Raw genomic sequence first — 7,500 nt, forward strand, 5'->3', positions numbered from 1 at the left:
TTTTACATTTCAGTATTTTTAACACGTTTTTCTGCAGTGATATCGTTTGTATTAATAAATTAGGAACCTGCCATACTAATAGTGTCATTTACAACTACATCCTTCATCATCTTCCTTTTTTAACTGGTGCTAATTAGTATGTGATGTTACATGAAGTACACCTAAACGACTCTGTAATTAGGAGCCCTTAATATAAACGGTTGGTCCCTAATACTCTAACGTAGCGCTAGGGTCTTTAAAGCTTCTAAATATGACATCATTGAGATTAAAAGAGAGAAATAAGAAGATTTCCGTGAGCTCAGATTAGAGGTGATGCAGCAGCAGCTTCTCTGAAAGATCAGGAGGTTCCTCTGATATGGACGACTCTGCAGAAAGCAGCACATCAGAGAAGCTGAAGAGCCGACGGCATTTCTTCCAGCTGCAGTATGTCCCGTGTTCAGAGACTTCACAGTGGGTTTAAAAGCTCATTTGAATGTTTGCAAGGTTTCTGGGTTGTGCGTTCAGGTATAAGCACCACTTTCCCCTAAGACTTGAATCCAGTTCATTTTAATTATACAAGAAGTTCTGCCGCCAAAGCTAATGCATGTATCCGGAGCGGATTTCACACTCTTCTGGTTCTTCCTTTAGTCCAGGGTTGTCAAACTAAATTTCTTCGCGGGCCACATCAGCATTATGGTTGCACTCAAAGGGCCCGTTGTAACTTTAAGACCATATATCAAAAATATATAAATATTTAATATATATAAAATAATGTATTATATGACATTATTGCCTCTGCATTGGATTATTATCGGATAGGGTAAAAACTTCATAATTAACTACGTCTGAAAGCAGAAGTCTAGGGCAAATCATTGCAGGTCTCTTCACTGAGAATGTTACAAAATGATTTAAAAAATATCTAATTCTGAGAAAAAGGCAAATTCTAAGAAAACATTTATATTTTGAAGAAAATAAGTCAAATTCTGAGAAAAAAGTCAAATTTGAGATGCATTGTGGGAAATGTAGTTTATGGGCAACGTGCTTCTGTAAATCGGCATGTAACCGTATAATAACATATTATATTCTTTGCAATCTCTTGAGGGGCCGCATGAAATGAAGTCGCGGGCCGGATTTGGCCCCCGGGCCTTGAGTTTGACATCCCTGCTTTAGTCCATCAAGCTATCCATTTCACAATTATCTTGCTGATTAACAAACCAACCAACTCACACACCAAGCACACAAAACACTCCTTTAGGGATTCAAACTACATAGTCAAAGAAAGATAATAATTATATAGCACTTTTCATTCAACACATGCAGCTCAAAGTGCTTTACAAAATGACATATCAGTTAAAAACAAACAAGAAAATCCCCTCAGATTATTTGATAAGAACTTTAAAAGGTACATGCAGCAAAATACAACATTTTATCAGGTTAATAGACTAAAGGAGGTAAAACGTATGATAATACAAATAAAATAAAATAAATTATGTTGTCTCTCTGACAGATAAGACACAAGATGAATATTCTAAGTAAATTTCACTGGCTTGTTTTTCTTTGAATTGGATATAAGTATTTATCGTCACTGCTCCTAGTTTTAGGCAGCTACCATAAAGCAACACAGAAGAAGAGATTGTGTTTTGCTCAACTGGACTTTGGTAGTGGGAAGAACCTTTTAAAGTTCATTGAACTGTAATGTGACACTTGAACCTGTAGTTCCAAACAAACCCAAGGCCTTAAAAACTGCATTTCCTACCAGGAGTGGGGTTCGAACCCACGAGGACTAACGTCCATTGGGTCTTAAGTCCAACGCCTTAACCACTCGGCCATCCTGGTCACGCTATACCTCTAAACAAGGACAGAATATTAAAATCACTCCTCACAGTTCAGCAGTGTTTCAAGAGAAGCGAATGACCCTGGCTCTGGATGTCATGTCGACACTTCAATGCATCCTATTGACCCCGAAGGACAGGGTTGTGAAAAGTTTGGTCGTTAAGTCTGTGACCAAATCGGCTTTCTACCACCTGCGGAACATTTCCAGACTCCGACCGTCACTCTCGGAGTCGGTTGCCGAGACCCTGGTGCATGCATTTGTCACCACCCGCTTGGACTACTGCAATGGTGTCCTGTTCGGGGTTCCCAACAAAACCCCGGACAGGCTCCAGTATGTCCAAAACTGTGCAGCTCGGGTCCTCACACACACAAAGCCGTGGCAGCACATCACTCCCACCCTCATCCACCTCCACTGGTTGCCGGTCAAGTTCCGCATAACTTACAAAGTCCTCCTCCTGACCTACAAGTCCCTCCATGCCCTTGCCCCCCAGTACCTATCGGACATCCTTCACCCGCATGCCCCACCCCGGAACCTGCGGTCTTCAGACTCTGGCCTGCTCACCACCCCCCGCACCAAACTGAGAACCTTCGAGGACAGAGCCTTCAGTGTGGCAGCCCCCACCCTCTGGAACGCTCTCCCTGCGGAGATTCGCAACATCCCCACACTGGACGCCTTCAAAGGACCCTCAAGTCCCATCTGTTCATCAAGGCTTTCGGCCCTTAAATCTATCTGTTGTTTTGTCTGTCTGACCTTTGTTTTGTTTTGTTTTGTTTGTGCTTGCCCTATTCCTGTAAAGCGACCTTGGGTCCCTTGAAAGGCGCTATAGAAATCCCAGTTATTATTATTATTATTAAGTGACTGAATGAATACATGGGCAAACAAAAACATCTTAAAAAGGATGCACTGCAAAATGGTTTAGGGTAAGTGAACTCAGCAGTAATTAGTGATGTTACGTTCGCGAACGATACGATTCTTTTGAACGGCTCTTTGGTACGAACAAAGGGAACCGAGTCGTACTCGGTGAGAGCCGTTCTTTTTATCGTTGGTTCACCGCCTGCCATAAATTCACTCGCCTTTACGGGAACTTGCTTTCCTGAATGCACATTAGCCGTAGATGATGGCGTAACGCATGCTGCTTGAGTAGTAGTTTGGCTGGCTGAGAGATGTAGCACGTTCTACATTTCTCTGTGAGTAAAAGTAGATTTCTGGCAATACAGTCAATCATTATCCGGGTGATAGTTTCACAGAGAAACCTATTAACCCCCTTAAAACAAAAACGGCTCCTTTGAACGGCTCTCGGAAAGGAACGGAGCCGTAAGATCAGGCTCCCTTCAAAGAGCCGTAATTCCCATCACTAGCAGTAATCAATACATGTAAATGATTTTGTGGTGGGTCTGTATCATGGTACAAAGTCGGCCAAGGGCTCTGGTCAGGAAAGAGGAGAAGATAAATGGCTCTAAATATTTGGGAATGTGGTGGTCAGCTCTGATACAACAAATAAAATGTCCAAGTCAAACTAAAGCCAGGCAGAAAACCCACGAGCTCAAGCACTCTGTATTGATCCACTGTCAGTCTGATTACTGAGGAACAGGAGACTCCAGATTCTGATGTCCTCAGATGTTCGAAACTTATCAGAATCAGGTCACGGTTTTTATCAAAGCAGAAAAAGTGCTGTGGTTTTTCTTTTTCACCTTGAAATGAGCTTCTCCTTCTCTTTTTTACCTTTAGCTCGTTACTGCGGCACGTCCAATTGAAAGTGAAATAAAATCAAGTTTGATTTAATGGGTTTTCATTTCAGCCTTCGAGGCAATGCAAGGAGAAAATTAGACAGAGCCTGTGGACTTGTGATATCCGCGGTGGAGCCACACAGACGCCAGCCAGATGTACTTCCAATGCTGATTACAGAATTACTGAAGACAGTAATTATTCACAACTATTACAGAAGCCAACTAGCACGTGTGTGGCGCTCTGATTAAGACATACACACATTCTGTTTCAAGGACTTTTAAGCAGACACTGTGTGCACATTAACATTGTTCGGTTTATTCAAATGTTGACATTGTTAGTGTAGTATTCTAAGGGATCCACGGGAAAATATGGAAATGTAGGCAGAGATTTTTGGATTACTACTATCCTTTAATACTGAGCTTTATTGCATCTTTCCGCTCACAATTTTGGTTTTTATCACCTGAAATGTTATGTTTTGGTTCACTCACTTTAGTTAAAGACGCAAAATATACGTTTTTTAATTTAACTAAGGTTAATTAAGGTTTTTTAACCTTAAATCTCGCTTTTACGATGCAATTATCTCTGCCAAAGGTCACAAACATATTTATTGCACCTTTATTTTTAAAGGGCCCATGTCATGCTTTTCCGGTTATCACCCGTCCCCTTGTGAGTTATGAAGGTTGTTCTGCATGTGAACGGTCTGCAGTCACAAACCCTCAAAGTACACCCTGTAGCGAGTAAAACTCTAACACAGAAAATACCTGCCTGGTTGGTAATAGACGAGTTGGGATGGCGGAGAAGTGCTCTCCGCAGACCCATTCTCACAGCGTTATAAACCTTTTTCTTTCTCAATATCAAGCCACACTTATTGTTTTTACTTCGGCTGTGAGTGTGTGTGTGCTCAGGATGAATTTAGCTTGTTCTCGCTGTATCGCCGACCCGGAAACCTGTCCGCTCCTGGCAGCAGCGAGCCTCGCAACGTCTCGACCAATCACGGCCCGTCCACACTACAGCTTAAAAAAAAGCTTGAAGCTGGGCGTGTCTGAAGCTCGACCAACAACCAATCACATGAATCTCCCGCCCCTGACACACAAGCAGCGGTTTGATTGGCTAGAGCTTGTACTGGCATATGATTTGATTGGCTGACGCTTCCACCGAAAGCTTCAGAAGCTTCAAAAGTTGAACATTGCTCAACCTTTGCAGCCTGAAATGCCAGGAAAGCTCCACTCTGCTTCCCACAATGCAGTTCGGCGAAAAGTGACGTCACCCCATTCAAAGTGAGCAGACGCGTTGGAAATCGTTTTTGAAGCTGTCGAAGCTGTAGTGTGGACGGGCCGTCAGAGCACATTGGGATCACGGGGGGGGCGATGCTGTATGAGAAACCAATGTGATTTTGGAAATCGATTCTAGCAGATGGAAAAATTATCAGTATAAATGGCCATAACATGTGACGTTTATGCATCTTCACAGCAAGTTACCTATCTCCTACCAGGAGTGGTGTTTCAACCCGCGAGGACTAATGTCCATTGGATCTTGAGTCCAACGCCTTAACCACTCGGCCATCCTGGTTGGACATTCTCCAACAAGGACACCAATCTCGATAGTTGAGTTAATTAGGTAACCTCAATGAAAAAGAAGGTTTAACTTCATAAGAACATATCTTATGTTAAGCTACGACGATGGCAAATAAAGTGCATACAAACATGCTAGGCAATAGGCATAGAAAATACTAGTGAGCGCTTTCACCGATTTCAAGCAGTTGAGTCCTCATTTCAGTGGACAAACATACATATCGTGCCTTTATTTAAGCAATTCAACAGTCAAACAGTCAGTATTCCACCTATTTCCTACCAGGAGTGGGGTTTGGACCAACGAGGACTAATGTCCATTGGAGCTTAAATCCAACGCCTTAACCACTTGGCCATCCTGGTTGGACATACTCTAACAAGGACACCATTTTTGATCGTTGGGTTATTTAGCTAACCTCAATGAAAAAGCAGGTATAACTTCATAAGAACATATCTGAGAGAAAGCTACGAGAATGGTGAATAGAGTGCACACAAACCCTCTCGGCATAGCAAATACTGGTGGGTGCTTTTACCCGTTTCAAGCCATATACTCCTCCTTTGAGTGGACAAACACAATTATCTTGCCCTTATTTAAGCAATTTTACAGCCAAAGAGATTGTTTTCCATTTATTTCCTACCAGGAGTGGGGTTTGAACCCACGAGGACTAATGTCCATTGGATCTTAAGTCCAACGCCTTAACCACTCGGCCATCCTGATTGGAAATACTCTAACAAGGACACCATTTTAGAGCGTTGAGTTGTCTAGGTAACTTCAATGAAAAAGGAGGTATAACTTCATAAGAACATATCTGAGAGAAAGAGTGAACATAACCCTTTAGGCATAGCAAATACTGGGATGGCTTTAACCCGTATCAAGCAGCAGGCTCCTCCTTTGCGTGGAAAAACAAACTTATTGTGCCTTTTATTAAGCAATTTTATAGTCAAACAGAACATTGTCCACCTATTTCCTACCAGGAGTGGGGTTTGAACCAACAAGGACTAATGTCCATTGGATCTTAAGTCCAACGCCTTAACCACTCGGCCATCCTGGTTCGAAAAGTGCTCTAACAAGGACACACACTTTGACACTACAATCAGGTATGTTTTAAAACTTTGTACAGACCGATATCATCCCATTTCCGATTGTTACGCTAAACTAAGCTACGCTAAACTAAGCTACGCTAAAACAACTTAAACTAAGCTAAATTAAGCTAACTTTGACCTGTTCTGAATAATTTCATCTTCTCTGAGCAAAAAGGTCATTGTTATCTGATTGTTTTAACTGCTGTAATTGTATTAAGGCGTCTAAACTTTTTATATTTCCCCCCAAACTACAGAAAATAAATGCTAAGTTGAAAGCGACATTTAGCACAACCTCAGTCGTTTTCAACAAAGCAATAGCAGCCTCGTTTTCCCTCCACTTCTATTGTGAGAATACAAGCAGCTCATTATGTGTCTGGATCTCAATGCTGGCTTGTCTCAGGTATTCTTGGCGCCCTGGCAGCAAAGCAAAGAGGAAGATTTACATTTCCCCCACTCATTATTCCTGGAATGACCTCCAGAGCGAAATTAAGCTGCACTGTGTAACTCTGCGGGTCCTGTCAAGTTGAGGCCGCTGTTTTCCATAGTATGTTTAATTAATGCACTGTTATTAATGATGGTAGCAGTAGAGCATTAGGAAAATATAATGATTCTATTGTCAGTAATTATAGCGTTGATAGGCCTGTTTATTATGATTAGTCGGTAGCAGGCAGTCATTTGTATTTATTTTTCTATTATGCTTTCCATGAGCAACCTCCTGAATAATGAGCTGTATCTGCTGAAAAGGACGTCTTTTCTCTTGGGTAATGTATTCATATATATTGTATATGCAGGTTGAAACACATGCTGCTGAAGCTCTGGGCCTAAACTCAACAGTTCCTGGAGAATAAACGGCAACAACAAAAAAAACACACAGATCCAGATCATCCTGTGCTCCGCTGTAAACACATTCTGCCTGCGGCTGCGAACACAAGGCAGAAACAAAACATTTAAAAAAGCACTTCGATCGGCTCTACCAATCGAGATATGCAACGCCGTCTAAATCTGTTTTACATCTCAATTTCTCATTGTGATCGGAGAACAAAGCAGCGACACATTTGGGAATATGTGAACTTTTCAATGCTTCAGCAGCAAAACAAAACAACCCTTATTGACCTTGTGGTGTGAAAAGAGAAAAGGTCTTTTGTCCTCCAGAGCGCTGCACGGCAAGGAGCGTTTTCTAAAAGGTTTGTTTGTGACATACACAGATCTCTAGTGTCCGCCTTTTTCTGAGGATACATAATATTGATTCTCATAGAGTCAGGATTTACAAAAGGTCATGGCTGAATTTTCTCCCACCATTTCAAGATT

General features: G+C 41.8%; 1 protein-coding gene and 5 non-coding genes across 7 annotated transcripts in view; all 6 read right to left on the reverse strand.

The window, feature by feature from the left end:
- The window catches only part of st3gal1 (ST3 beta-galactoside alpha-2,3-sialyltransferase 1), a 128,562-nt gene that overhangs the window by 98,695 nt on the left and 22,367 nt on the right, over window positions 1–7,500 (reverse strand). The gene's annotated exons all lie outside the window — the stretch shown is intronic.
- On the reverse strand, window positions 1,733–1,815 carry trnal-uaa (transfer RNA leucine (anticodon UAA)). Its single transcript has one exon. It is a non-coding gene; the product is annotated as a tRNA-Leu (tRNA).
- On the reverse strand, window positions 5,028–5,110 carry trnal-caa (transfer RNA leucine (anticodon CAA)). Its single transcript has one exon. It is a non-coding gene; the product is annotated as a tRNA-Leu (tRNA).
- trnal-uaa (transfer RNA leucine (anticodon UAA)) lies at window positions 5,390–5,472 on the reverse strand. The gene has a single exon. It is a non-coding gene; the product is annotated as a tRNA-Leu (tRNA).
- trnal-uaa (transfer RNA leucine (anticodon UAA)) lies at window positions 5,745–5,827 on the reverse strand. The gene has a single exon. It is a non-coding gene; the product is annotated as a tRNA-Leu (tRNA).
- trnal-uaa (transfer RNA leucine (anticodon UAA)) lies at window positions 6,079–6,161 on the reverse strand. Its single transcript has one exon. It is a non-coding gene; the product is annotated as a tRNA-Leu (tRNA).

This window comes from Pseudochaenichthys georgianus, chromosome 11, assembly GCF_902827115.2.
Source record: "Pseudochaenichthys georgianus chromosome 11, fPseGeo1.2, whole genome shotgun sequence".
Lineage (NCBI taxonomy): Eukaryota > Metazoa > Chordata > Actinopteri > Perciformes > Channichthyidae > Pseudochaenichthys > Pseudochaenichthys georgianus.